At 41.7% G+C, this 14,788-nt stretch overlaps 1 pseudogene; it reads left to right on the forward strand.

The window, feature by feature from the left end:
- Positions 1-981: 981 nt before the first annotated feature.
- LOC131742348 (S-adenosylmethionine decarboxylase proenzyme-like) lies at positions 982-1,777 on the forward strand (annotated as a pseudogene).
- Positions 1,778-14,788: the final 13,011 nt, after the last annotated feature.

Genomic DNA, 14,788 nt, shown 5'->3' on the forward strand with positions numbered 1-14,788 from the left:
GTATGACAGACTCTAGGGCCATGCACCTCAAATCCAATTGTTTTAAATACCACTCCAGGAGAATAGAAAAGAATATATCAATCTCAAGGTGGGTAGAGGAAATTGCTTTAAAATTCTTTGAACTAAAAAAAATGTTTTAAACTTTGACAATCAGATTATAAGCCAACTAAAACACTTAAATATCTTTAAGTTGAATGGCTGAGCAATCGTTATTTTTCTGATTCTAAAAGTCTTTCTTTAGCTCCCACAGTATGGCTGGTGACATTAGCTAGTGCTTGCTCTACTCTCTCTTACGGGGAAACAGCGGACTACAAGAGTCTGAGCTGTATCTGCCCCTATTTCCAACAGACTCACGTTCAACTTTCGCTCACCAAAAAAAGAAAAGAAAAAAAGCCAGAAAAATTTTATTAACCCTTTTTTTAAAAAAGTTATTATAAAATTATAGCATAAAAGGAACCTGAACTTTAGTAACACAGCTGGAACAATCCGCAGCGGCGGGAGAAGAGATTTAATTTAGTTGATTTTCTGTAGTTGTTGGTTGTTCGCTAGTCTCACGTTGATGGAAGATGCACATTTTTTTTTTTTTTTTTTTGTGGTACGCAGGCCTCTCACTGTTGTGGCCTCTCCCGTTGCGGAGCACAGGCTCCGGACGCGCAGGCTCAGTGGCCATGGCTCACGGGCCCAGCCGCTCCGCGGCATGTGGGATCTTCCCGGACTGGGGCACGAACCCGTGTCCCCTGCATCGGCAGCCGGATTCTCAACCACTGCGCCATGAGGGAAGCCCGCATATTTTTTTGAAGGGACCGAGAAGCTGCTGGAGGTTTGGTTCTCCAGGCAGCAACCCGATGCAAACCAAGGATCTGGGGATCTTCACACCATCCCAAGATCCAGGTGGGAAATACTTTTGAAGGATGTGCAATGTTCAATCACAAGTGTGACAAAAACTGACAAGCAGGAAGCTATGCACTCAGTGCGAGTAGCATGTTTGTCTCCAAGAAACGTATCATTTTGAATACATGTGGTACCACCCTCTTGCTGAAAGCACTGGTTCCCCTTTTTAAACTTGGTAAGGATTACAATGGGTTTGACTCAATTCAAAGCTTCTTTTATTCTGGTAAAAATTTCACCAAGCCTTCTCACCAAGGGTACCCACACCAGAATTTCCAGGAAGAAACAGAATTTCTTAATGCATTTTTCCCAAATGGAGCAGCATATCGTATGGGACGCATGAATTCTGATTGTTGGTACTTGTATACTTTGGATTTCCCAGAAAGTCGGGTAATCAATCAGCCAGATCAAACCCTGGAAATTCTGATGAGTGAGCTTGACCCAGCGTTATGGACCAGTTCTACATGAAAGATGGTGTTACTGCAAAGGATATCACTCGTGAGAGTGGAATTCGTGACCTGATACCAGGTTCTGTCATTGATGTCACACTGTTCAGTCCTTGTGGGTATTCAATGAATGGAATGAAATCGGATGGAACTTATTGGACTATTCACATCACTCCAGAACCAGAATTTTCTTATGTTAGCTTTGAAACAAACTTAAGTCAGACCTCCTATGATGACCTGATCGGGAAACTTATGGAAGTCTTCAAGCCAGGAAAATTTGTGACCACCCTGTTTATAAATCAGAGTTCTAAATGTTGCACAGTGCTTTCTTCACCCCAGAAGATTGGAGGTTTTAAACGTCTTGATTGCCAGAGCTCTATGTTCAATGATTACAATTTTGTTTTTACCCGTTTTGCTAGAAGCAGCAACAACAGCAGAGTTGATTAAGAAAAATGAAGAAAAAACGCAAAAAGAGAACACACACAGAAGAAAGTGGTGGCTGCTTTTTAGATATTGATACCAAGGGTCATTCTTTCCATAATCACCACCTTGTAGTTGGAGAAAGCCCTAGATGTGATGATAGTGTAATCATTTTGATTTGTATGCATTATTATATCAAGGAGTTAGATATCTTGCATGAATGCTGTCTTCTGCGTTTAGGTATCCTATGCCACTCTTGCTGTGAAATTGAAGTGCACATAGAAAAAAACCTTTTACTATATGAAACTTTACAACACTTGTGAAAACAATTCAATTGGCTTTATGCACAGTGTAATATTTCTCCAGGTATCATCCAAAATTCCACACAGACAAGGCTTTCGTCCTCATTAGGTGTTGGCCTCAGCCTAGCCATCTGGGACTGTTCTATTCAATTGCTACCAGGATTTTGCATCCAGTTACCTCCACTTTCTAGAACATATTCTCTACTAATGTAACTGAAACCAATTTCTACTTCATACAGATGTTTTTGCAGCACCAATCAAAGTTCTTCTTCCACGAGTTGAGTCCTCTACGAAAATGACTGCAGTTATCCATTTCGTGTATTACTATCTCACTGCTTCCTATACTTGTGTTACTTTAATTGATTTGTCCCTCACCATGGTGTCTCTCTCCCAACCACAGCCCCTCCATAAAGCAATACACTATTACACTGTGGGTTTACAATAACCTTACACCCCAGAGGGGGAACGGGGGGATGGACCCTGGGCTTAATTTTCTTTTAAGGTCAAGAGAGTTTGGCATTTTTCATTACCATGAGCTCTTTTGGAATAAGCTGGTGTTGACTAGCAAAGAAGGTGTAGATTGATACTAGGGAATATTGGCAGAACTGTATGGAAACTGTATGCCATTCTGTGCCCCCCATTAAATGAGATTAGCTTCTCATGAGTACCATGCCTTTATTAACTTGCTAAGTAGTAGTATAAAAGAATTATCACTACATTTGTTAGCAAGGAGATTTAAGATAAAGGTTGTATGGATTCAACAAGTCAAGTCAGCTCAGATGATTCACCTTAACTTTTACTTTCGTAGCCATTTCCACTAATTTCTATTAATGATATGCCATAAACTTTGGTTCAAGGCAGAATCGATGTCTTTGCCATCTTGAGACTTAAAAAATTCTGTGACCTTGTGATGCATGTGGTAGTGTTCTGACGGTTCCTCTTACTGGTATTTCTTTCACCATGGAGTAGCATCAAGTGATGAATGAGAACTGTTCAGGTCATTCAGACATACTACACAGTGAAGCAGAATGCTATCCATAAAACATAACATACAAAATTCCAAAATGGTCAATGGGAAATGACTAGAAATACAGGCTTAAAAGAGTTGGCATCTTTTAGCTGTATTTGCTAATATAGACGTTTAAGCAGCTGAGAAAAGAGCAAAGCTGACTCAATTTTGTATTTCTTCTTGTCCTCAAACAATTTTTTATTTTTTCTGGATTGATGCAGTGATGTTTTTGTTCCTTCCATATTTATAAATGAAACATTTTTTTTAGTGTTTCTAAACATAAATTTTACTTGGTTTGAAATGAAGTGGTTGGAACACTTTTGACTTTTAAACATTTTGTTGATTCAAAGCTTCATTGAAGAAGCTTTCAATCAATGGGTCAGTCCGATTGTGTAATTAGCACACAGTATCTAATGTTTTGGGGCTATTATGAGGACCAATGCTCAAAGTGGATTTTGTTCTTGAACAGTATCCCAGTAGATTTGATGAACATTTATTGGCTTGAGGTCTGATGTCTCCCCCCCAATAGATTTAAGATTTCTATTTAATGTTGAAAAACTGCACAAATTTGTATGGAACAAAGCCTAGAAAAATGAAAGCTATAGATTGAATAGTAATCTAAATTAATCCTAGTGTGTATGTTAGAGGAGGGAAAATTTTGGTGCCATATTTCTCTCTTCATGGTGTTGGACTTAAATCAGTTGAAATGTATTACTGTACCACACTTTAAGCTTCAATAAAGGTTTGCTTAATTCATTGTCTAGTGACAAAAATAAATAAATAAATAAATAAATAAAAGTCTCTCTTGAAAAAAAAATAAGCAAGTCAGCAATTTTCAATCTAAACGAAAATTTCTAAAATTAACTTTTATTTTTACTTGATGTTTTTTCCTTCCTGAAAATCCATTTTTAAATAGCCACTTTTTTGTCAGTGAATAAACAGAACTTACTGGCTTCCAGGGCTATTTTCTTTCTTTCCTTATTAGCATTTTCCTGCACAAATCCTCACCATGATTCTGTGGACATGTGCTTGCTGCTTGGTTGAGGTCTCCATTGGTGGAGTCAGAATACAGAGGTGAAAAAGCTAGGCTTAAATTGGCTTAAATTGCACAAATGTGCACACCGCACTATTAAAAGGGTAGATGGCTATTGAGAGAGAGATAGAAAGACATCAAAATAGAGCATATCAGGATAAATCAGCAATAGTTAATGTAGTCTAAGATGCATGGCATTTACTACTGAATTATATAATCCCATAATTTTAGGTCCATGGACACTTCAAACAAAGAAAACTATTTGTTTCTAACACTCAGGGGAGAAAAGATAACATAAAATATAACACCAAGAGAAAATAATTATACGTGGTAGAAACCCGTGGAAGAGTGAAATGAATAAGGAAGCGGGTGGACATCAGTCTTTACCCTGGAGCCTCTTCCTTCAGTCAACTAGGCTGGGCCTCTTGGAACTGCTGGTGCAATTGTAGAATATTTATGAGACCCGTTATTTCAGGCTGTTTGCTGTTTTGTACCTTTACAAATAAGTACTCTGTATGTCCCCAAATAAGCTCTCGTGTTGGAGATGGCAGCACACCCAGAGCAAAGAGCAGGCCCACAGACTGCGAGCCCACGGCTGAGCGCCAATCACACAGCACGGCTGCTGCTGAAGTTAAAAGGGAGTGTTCCCTGCCTCTGCCCATCTGCACGCGCCTGAGTCCACACTTCTAGACAAATGTAGCTGCCCAGAGTGTATGCAGAGGCCATGGAGAAAGATGGTGGAGGCCCTATGCTCCCACGACCTCACCAAAACTGCTTTCATGAAGCACACCAATGACGGAGAGCCCAATCTATGGGCAGTCTTCAGCAGCTTTCTTTTCCCCTCTCGACCACATGCTCCTTAGAACCGTCTTCACCTGGGGGCTTCAGGACACCATCTTCACTTGGGACTCTTCTGACTTCTCTGAATCCATGGGCTCTGTCTTTGGGGTTCCTCCTCACACCACCCCTTGAATGTTGATATTCCCCAGGGCATCCTACTCAATGTGGGTTCAAGAGCCAGTCCCATGGGCACTGTTAGAAATGTAAATGCTCAGAATGAAGCTTTGAGAGTGAGTCTACCTTCCAGCATCTCCAGTGGGATGTCACCTCTCTCTCCCTACTGTCTTAGTCCGTGACCTGATTATCTTTCATCTGAAATATTAATCAGTCTTTTAGCTGGCCTCCCTAACTCCCTTCTCTCCTCTTCCATCAATTGTTTAAATGCAAATTTTATCATATGTGGAGTATAGGCTGAAGAATGCCACACTCCCCAAGATATCTACATTCTATCTCTGGAAACTATGAACATATTATCTTTTTTTAAAAACGTCTTTATTGGAGTATAATTGCTTTACAACGTTGTGTTAGTTACTGCTGTATAACAGTGAATCAGCTATATGTATACATATATCCCCATATCCCCTCCCTCTTGCATCTCCCTCCCACCCTCCCTATCCCACCCCTCTAGGTGGTCACAAAGCACTGAGCTGATCTCCCTGTGCTGTGCAGCTGCTTCCCACTAGCTACCTATTTTACATTTGGTAGTGTATATATGTCCACGCCACTCTCTCACTTCATCCCAGCTTACCCTTCCCCCTCCCCGTGTCCTCAAGTGCATTCTCTAGGTCTGCGTCTTTTGAAAACTATGAATATATTCTCTTACATGGAAAAAGGGATATTGCAGATGTGATAAAATTAATAATCTTGACGCGGGAAGAATATCCGAGGTTATCCAGGATGGCCGAATATAATGACAAGGGTCGTTATAAGAAGGAGGCAGGAGTACGAGAGTGAGTAGTCGCAGGATGAAACAATGGAAGCAAGAGATTGGAGGGATATGAGGAAGGGACCACAAGCCAAGGAATGCAGGCGACCTCTAGAAGCTGTGAAAAGCATGGAAATGGTTTCTGCCCCAGAGCCTCCTGAAGGAGCACAATTCTACTGACACCTTGATTTTAGATTTCTGATCTTCAGAACTATAAGATAATAAATTTGTGTTACTTTCCACCACTAAGTTTGTGGCCATTTGTTACAGCAGCAATAGGAAACTAATACGTCATCCCCTTTTGTAAGTCTCTCATACTTACGTCTCCCATAAATGCCATTTCCAGTCTCACTGCCTTATCCTCTGGTCCAAGACCTTCTGCCTCTGAAGACCTGAACATTTGTCATTCCCTCTGCCTAGACAGGTTTTCACTACCCCTTTTCATTCTGCCAAACTCCGATCTCACTCCAGGCCCATCTCAAATGTGAAGTTTTCTGCAGACTCGGGGCGGCGGGGGTGGGGGAATTGGGGGGCAGTGGGAGAGGTGTGTGTCTAACCGTCTTCTCTCTGCCTGTCACAGCACTCTGTCTATTCTCCAGTATGGCTCATAGGTCTTGAGAGGAAGCCTGTGTAACTGAGGGGTCTTGAGCCTGAGCTTCATTAGAGCCACAGTAAGTCTGTTTCTGATTAACAGGAAAAGGGAAACAAAAATTGTATTTAATATGTTAAAAGCAAAATGTTAAGCAAAAAAAGAAGAGCTCTGCGGAATTTATTTAAGATGCATGCATATACCCTGTAAGTTCTCCTCTGACGAGTGGGAATAATCATGGCATCTTCCTCCTTGGATTATTGTGATAATTACAAATCAAGATAATCCGTATAAAGTGGTTGGCACCACACCACAAACTTAATAAGTACTCAATAATATTAGTATTAACTACTCTTTTTATTAGCATTCAGCTAAAAGTTGCTGACATTTATTGAACTTTTATACACCCCAGGTACTGTTTCATGCTTTGTGTATAGTCACTTATTTAATCCTCATCTATCCTCTCAAGTAGATACTATTATTATCATCCTACAGATGAGGCAACTGAGGCAGAGAGAAGTAAAGTGGCTTGCCCAAGGACAAACATTAAAAAACAGAGCTGAGATTCGAACCCCAGCAGCCTGACTTGTACATGAAACCACTGTGCTACATAATTTATTGATTCTAAGATGTGCATTTTGTTTTCCACAGGATGGTCTTACAATCAATGATTGTCATAGTTTAACTGGCCACATTCTTTTTTGTGAGTGAGGGACATAAAATATGTCTTAAAATTGATGTCTTCTTGGATTCTATGAAATAGAGTGTATTGCTTCATTACAGAGTCAACGTGGAGAAGCTCTGGCTTCTACTGAAAGTCTCAAGCAAAAGGTCCCTTCATGATCCAGAAGAGTAAGACCAATGATAGAGACCAGAGTATGGTAATTTGCAAGGCCTGAAAACTTTCTTTCGTTGTCAGGAGGAGGCCCAGGGGTAGGAGACTCACCCTCCTGTTCAGCTGGGTAGCAGAGGAGAGCCTTGAGGGGCAGGGCTAGGTCAAGGTAGCCCCCACCCCCCAGGGCAGGGTGCCTTCTTCTTCACCTAGAAGGTGTGGGTATGTGAGATTCCTGGAATGCATTCTCACCGATAAAGTTGAAAGACTGGCCAAAGTTCACAATAACAAAAGTCCAGAAGCAAATTAAGGGTCTGGTAAACTCTCCTTAATTAGAGACCATCTTCTGGAAAAAGGACCAGGGCTTATCAAGACTTCCTTATAACAATACTAATGTCTCTAATCAAGGTTGCACTTAAGCTAATAGATGGTTACGTTTTGTAAGAGATGTCTAAGCAGAACTGTTGTTATTTGATGATAAGGAAATTATATGCAGCCTAAATTCATGACCTTTCCTTTTCTAGGAGTCCTGAAGACTGAAAGTAAAGTTTAGAACAGGGAACAGCCTAAGACTATAATTCAAGTCTAATATTCATAAACCTCACAGCCTCTCACAGACTTTTCTCCAGGTATTTGTGGACTGACTGTAAGAATGAATCAGTGGAAAAACGATCAATGAGATGAGATGAACAGCAATATTCTCAGAAATCCAGGATGGGAGATGGTTTAGAGGAGACTGTTCAGAGTCAGGTGTTCTGAGATCATTGCTGGTCTCAGGAGAAGGGACATCTGGTTGACCTGAGAGTCTAGGAGCGGGGTCATGTTCACAACTGCAACAGATTATATACTGGACCCAAGTGGTAAGTTCAAGATCTCCAGAATGTTCTCAGGCCCTAAAAACTCTAGGAAAGCCCCGAATATTTTGTATGCACTTGGAATAGACTGAAAGATGGGGGAAAAAAAAAACTTCTCACTGGTTTGGGGCTAAGCTGTTTTGCGGGACTGGGAAGTAGTGCCAGGCATTTCTGGAAAGAACGCCCTTTGTAAAAGCTCAGAGTCAAACGCAGAGGTTGACTTTTCAGCTTACTTGGATGACTTAAAGAATGAGCAGAGTCTTGATGCAGTGGCTGGGGTGGGCAGAGAGGAAGATAAGGGGGAAGAAAGTCTAAGAATGATAAAGACACTTTGATTTCCAGTTAAAAGGAAATGAGGGGCAACAGTCATGCTTCTAAGAAGGTAAAAGGAAGGAAGAGAGGGAGGGAGGAAGGGAGAGAGGGAGGGATGGGAGGGGAGAGTTCCCCACAGAATGAAGAAGATTGTTCTAGAAGCCCAAGGTAGCAACTTACTATGACTTTTGCTACCCAGGAGCAAGCACCCTTCACCCTTTCACCCCTTCCCCAATCTCAACAGCCCAAGTTGCATATGTCTCATAGGGGAAAATGCTACAAAAATTAAAAAGTCATTAGGTTTCAAAGTTCAATCATCCAGAAGACTCCTTTAAATATTATCAAAATAGGCGTATACCGAGTCACTGAACAATAACTTGAGTTGTTAAAACAAATAATAATAATAACAACAAAGATTCTCTGGGGTTTTTCCCTAGGAAGCATTCTAGGTGCCACCGGGGAGGTGATATACTGATGCCTTATGAACGACTCCCTCTCGGTATGACTTGCTTGGGGGTGGGCTGGCGAGGAGGAGAGGACTCATCGTCTTACAGGCCGGGTACAGTGGACAGCGGGAACCCCACCAGAGCCAGGTTTGATGTGGTAATTGAGGGTGACTTCCAAGAGAAAGCCTGTAACGGTGAACTTGAGAGAAAAGGGCAAAATCCAGGAATAAGAAGAAAATGGTTAATAGCAAGCTGAAGGGCAAAGAGAAACTCAACGTTCAGAGTCAACTGGGGGCGAGTTAAGGCGCCGTGTAGAGGGCCTCAAGGTCTCCGTGCTTCTGAGCGCAAAACCGGAGTCTGCAAGAGACAGGGAAATGGGAGACTGCTAGACAGAAAAGTGTATAGATTTATGAAAGCGGCCTTGAAAAACCGCACACTTTATCAGAAACTAATGAAACCGAAGAATCCTCCCCCTCTTCTGCCCTATTACCGTCGCTAATCAAAAGAACTGACGAATAAAATGAAAGATCGTGAAATTCTGAAGGACGAAAAAAATAAAAAAAGAAAGAAAAGACAGACAGGGAGGGTTTAGTAAGGGGAGGAAGAGCATTCCACATTTGAAGACAGAATCCTACAGGTAAGACTGGGGGCGAGAGTTTCCAATAACAGGGAAGGGTGAAAATGGCAGAGAAGATATGAAATATCGTATTTGTGTTTGTTCTGTACTGCAAATGAGGATCTTCCTGCCTCAGGGACAATTTTCACAGAAAGCAAGACGGACTGTGAGGGAGGATGGGGGCTCTTTCCGCGTGCACCCTGCAGCCCCCATCAGGCTGATCAGCTCCGGTCCACAGCGCCCACCAGGGGCCGCACCGCGCACTGCAGCCACGAAGAGGCCCGGCTCTGACCACCGTGGGTCCTGCACAGAATGAAACATTCAACCCGGGACCCAACCACAGCTTGAACACACACACTCACGAAGGCGTCTCCTCTTTTGTCAGCAGCTAATATAGTTCTCTGCTTCTTTTCCCCTGCTCACTCCAGTCCATGCTACATTCTGATAAATCGGGAAAATTCAATCTTCTCTGCCCTTCCTATCACCCCAAGGAGGCCTCAGACTGCATCGCAGGCTGACTCTGAACTATTACAGGTGATGTTAAACGACCCACCTTGGCGGCCCCCCACCCCACCCAAATTCTCTCAAACCCACAGCTCAGCTGCTCCGATCACATGGTCTGTGTCTCCTCTGCTCTGCCAGCTTGCTTCTCTCTACTTCTCCAAATACCTCATGTCTTTTAAGATTCACCTCTTTTTTTCCCCCCCACAGCTTTATTGAGATATAGTTCACTAGTTTAAAGTGTACAGGCATTTAGTACATTTACAACGTTCGGCAACCACCACCAATATCTAATTCCGGAATATTTTTATCACCCCCAAAGGGAAACTCAAATCCATTCGTAGTTATTCTCTTCTCAGGACCATCCACACACCATCCCCTGGCAGCCATAAATCTGCTCTGATCTCTATGGATGATTCACCTATTCTGGACGTTTCACATAAATGGAATCATATGATATGTGATTTTTGTGCCTGGCTTCTGTCGCTTAGATTTCAAGGTTCACCCATGTTTTAGCGTGTATCAGTACTTCATTCTTTTCTATTACTGGATAATATTTCACTGTGTGGCTACACGACATTATGTTCATCCATTCATCAGCTGATGGACATCTGGGTCGTCTCCACTTCTGGGCTATTAAGAATAATGATACTCTGAATGTGTGTATACAAGTTTGTGTGTATATATGTTTTCACTTCTCTTGGAGTGGAATAGCTAGGTCATATGGTAACTCCATGTTTAATATTTTGAAAACCTGTCAGACTGTTTTCCAGAGTGGCTGCACTATTTTGCATTCCCACAAGCAATGCACCAGGGCTCCAATTTCTCCACATCCTTGACAACTCTTCTGATTTTTTAAGATTCACCTTGAACAAGAAACACACTTATATAGCCAATTTGTTGATCTCACTATGTGCCAGAGCCTGTGCTTAGTGACCTATATGTGTTATCTTGTATAATCTTTAAAACACCCTGAGAAACAAATATTTTCTTCTTTTTGCAAATGAGGTGATCAAGGATTAGAATTTAGTGACCAGACAAAAACTACTGGTAGTGGTTCCAGGACTCATTCCTATCTGCTGCCTCCAAAGCCCACTTTCAAATACTACCCTAGGGAGCCCCCCAAGATGCCTTTCCAAGCCAAACCCAGCCCCTAGGACCATTTCTTCTGAAACGAGACATAGTTGGTAACGGCTTGCATACCACCTTGTATTGTTCTCTGGTTGTTTACTGTATAAAACATTATTTTCCCAACTAGACAGTAAACACTGTTGGCTGGAACTTCTTTCCCTCCATTTTGTACTGGGGAAATAAAATGTTTAATTAACACTTAATGAGTTGACAAAAACTTTTGAGACTTTTTTCTTTGCTTTCTTTATTCTGAAAGGTGAGGGATACGTTGAAGACATATGATTTCTCTTTCAGCTTGTTTCCACGATGTTTGAGTGAAGCAAGAAGGAATAGACCATGACGATGACCATCCTCAAACTCACATACCCCTAGACACTGGAAATTTGTGTTTCAGAGAGTGTCACCTGTTTTTTTTTTAAAGAAAACAAGACTTTATAATAGAAAGCCTTGGCTTTTTCCCTTTGGAACCCAACACACACACACACACACACACACACACACACACACACACACACACCACCCCATATATACACACACACTCACCCCACCCCATATATACACACACACTCCAGGCATACACATGTATATATATGTACATACACATGAGCATTTTTTGCACATGTATTACTTACCAAGGACTTTATATATGTTATCTCTTATTCATCTAACACAACTGCAAGGTAGGTATTAATGACTCCCATTTTATACATAAGCAAACTGCTGTACACAAGTTCATTTGACCAAGGCTACACAGCTAGTCAATGACAGAACCGACTTTGGCCACTAAGCTGATGTTCTTTTCACTACACCATATGCCTCTCTCAGATGTCCAAGAAGGAGGCATGTAGCTTGGTCTTGGAGCTTCACTAATTCGTCCCCTTATCTTCTTTCAGCACTTACCCCGTAGCCGCCACAACCCACCCCGCAAAGTCCAGCTCGGTGTAATCTAGTTCTGCATTCCCATCACTGCACCCTCCACAACCGAACATCCTGATCAAACCCCAGAGATTTACATAAAAACATTCTGGGAAAAAGAGCAGGTGCAGTTTGGATTTATGGGACTGGGGCTTCCGGTTTTGATGCACTAGGACTAGACGTTGTTCAAATAAACTCCTTTTATTGATTGATTGATTGATTTTGCCATGCCGGGTGGCTTGAGGGATCTTAGTTCCCTGACCAGGGATCGAACCTGGGGCACTGGCAGTGAGAGCACCGAGTCCTAACCACTGGACCACCTGGGAATTCCCCAAGTAAACTCTTAAAAACATGCGCAGCCTCAATGGATTCCAAAGTATTACCCAATAAACACTGTGGGAAGGAAAAATAATAAATTCCACAAGTTAAAATGAGGTCAGCTTGACCACGTTCTCATTAGTTACGTCTCCTAGACAAATGGGAATGAGGACCATCGAAAGAACCTTCAACTAAATCTAGATAGCTTGTTTTTAATCCAGTGTGACATTAGTCACTAATTTCCCTGGACTTCTGTTTCTTCTACTATTAAAAAAAAAAAGTTTGAATTACATGATCCCGGAAGTCCCCTTTAAATATGAAATTATATGATTCTTTAATAATGAGCAAGGGCCTCTCTGGGGGGAAGAGGATCAAGAACAAGATAATTTACCTGGAGTCTACAGATGTGCTTCAAGGGGACAAGAACCCTCACAGAGGAAATGCAGAAAATTTTGTGAGTTCTTCTTGGGAGAGGATTCCTGGTTTCCTTGGATTCTCAATAGAATGAGTAATATGCCAAATCTGCCAACTACTGGCTGCAGACTGGGACTCAAAAGTGGTTGTGGAAAACTCTTTCCCCCAGAGGACTGAATTCATGTGGAGGGCAACTTCAAAGTCCTCTCCTTAACCGCTTACAAATACATGGCTCAAGACAAAATATTTAGACAATTCCCTGGCGGTCCAGTGGTAAGGACTTGGTGCTTTCACTGCTGTAGCCCAGGTTCAATTCCTGGTTGGGGAACTAAGATCCCACAAGACAAAGAACACGGACTTAGCTAAGCTCTCTAAATGTTCCTCCTCTAAGGCGATGAGTTAGATCAGCAATGCTCGTGTGTTATGAAGAGAACATAAGTCACAGGGTAAGAACTCCTCTGGTGGTCCTGTGGTTAAGATTTCGCCTTCCAATGCAGGGGATGTGGGTTTGATCTCTGGTCAGGGAGCCAAGATCCCACATGCCTCACGGCCAGAAAACCAAAACATAAAACAGAAGCAATTTTGTAACAAAGTCAATAACAACTTCAAAAAATAGTCCACATCAAAAAAATCTTAAAAATAAAAAAATAAGTCATGGGGTATAATTAGGAAGTATAGTCAATAATATTGGAACAACTTTGTATGGTGATCAGTCTTATTGCCATGATCATTTCATAATGCATAAAAATATTGAATAACTATGTTGTACACCTGAAACAAATATAATATTGTCTGTTAATTATAACTAATTTTTTAATGTCCTTACATGACAGTTTTTGACGCAGATTTTCACAATCACATGACAAATTTGCTGGGTGAGCCTTTTCAGGGCTGGGATCCTGGAAATCTACAGGGGATTTTTATCCATGTTAGAGAGGATCATTCTTCATTTGTTACAATGTTAGAGATTCATATACTAGCTATACTCCTTTGTGCATAATCCTAAGGAAAGTCTAGATTTGGCTTTAAACTCTGTCGTTTGGATTTTAGTTTACCTCTATACATAAATAATAGATTGGATCTGAGAGGCAATTATTCTTACAAATTCGGAAGATGGGAACGCTGAATCAGGTAAGAGTGAGACTTGACGTCAGTGGCTGGATGCAGGAATGGGCCAGTGTGTGAGAGCAAACAAATGCCTGAAGCAACAACATCAAGGGAGTTGTTGACAAGAAAATCCTAATAAAAGGAAGTGATAACATGAGGAAGAATAAATCCATTTTCTATTATTTTAGCCGTGTGGCTGACAGGGTCTTGGTGCTCTGGCCAGGTGTCAGGCCAGAGCCTCTGAGGTGGGAGAGTTGAGTCCAGACATTGGATCACCAGAGACCTCCTGGCCCCATGTAATATCAATCAGCGAGAGCTCTCTCTGAGATCTCCGTTTCAATGCTAAGACCTCCAATCAATGACCAGCAAGCTCCAGTGCTGGACACCCTATGCCAAACAACTAGTAAAACAGGAACACAACCCCACCCATTAGCAGAGAGGCTGCCTAAAATCATAATAAGTTCACAAACACCCCAAAACACACCATAAGATGTGGTCCTTCCCACCAGAAAGACAAGATCTGGCCTCATCCACCAGAACATAGGCACCAGTCCCCTCCACCAGAAAGCCTACACAACCCACTAAACCAACATTACTCACTGGGGGCAGACACCAAAAACAACAAGAACTACACGCCTGCAGCCTGTGAAAAGGAGACCCCAACATAGTAAGTTAAGCAAAATGAGAAGACAGAAAAATATGCAGCAGATGAAGGAGCAAGGTAAAAACCCACCAGACCAAACAAATGAAGAGGAAATAGGCAGTCTACCTGAAAAGGAATTCAGAGTAATGATAGTAAAGATGATCCAGAATCTTGGAAATAGAATGAAGAGAATACAAGAAACATTTAACATGGACCTAGAAGAACTAAAGAGCAAACAAACAATAAT

Source organism: Kogia breviceps, chromosome 15 (assembly GCF_026419965.1).
Source record: "Kogia breviceps isolate mKogBre1 chromosome 15, mKogBre1 haplotype 1, whole genome shotgun sequence".
Taxonomy (NCBI): Eukaryota; Metazoa; Chordata; class Mammalia; order Artiodactyla; family Physeteridae; genus Kogia; species Kogia breviceps.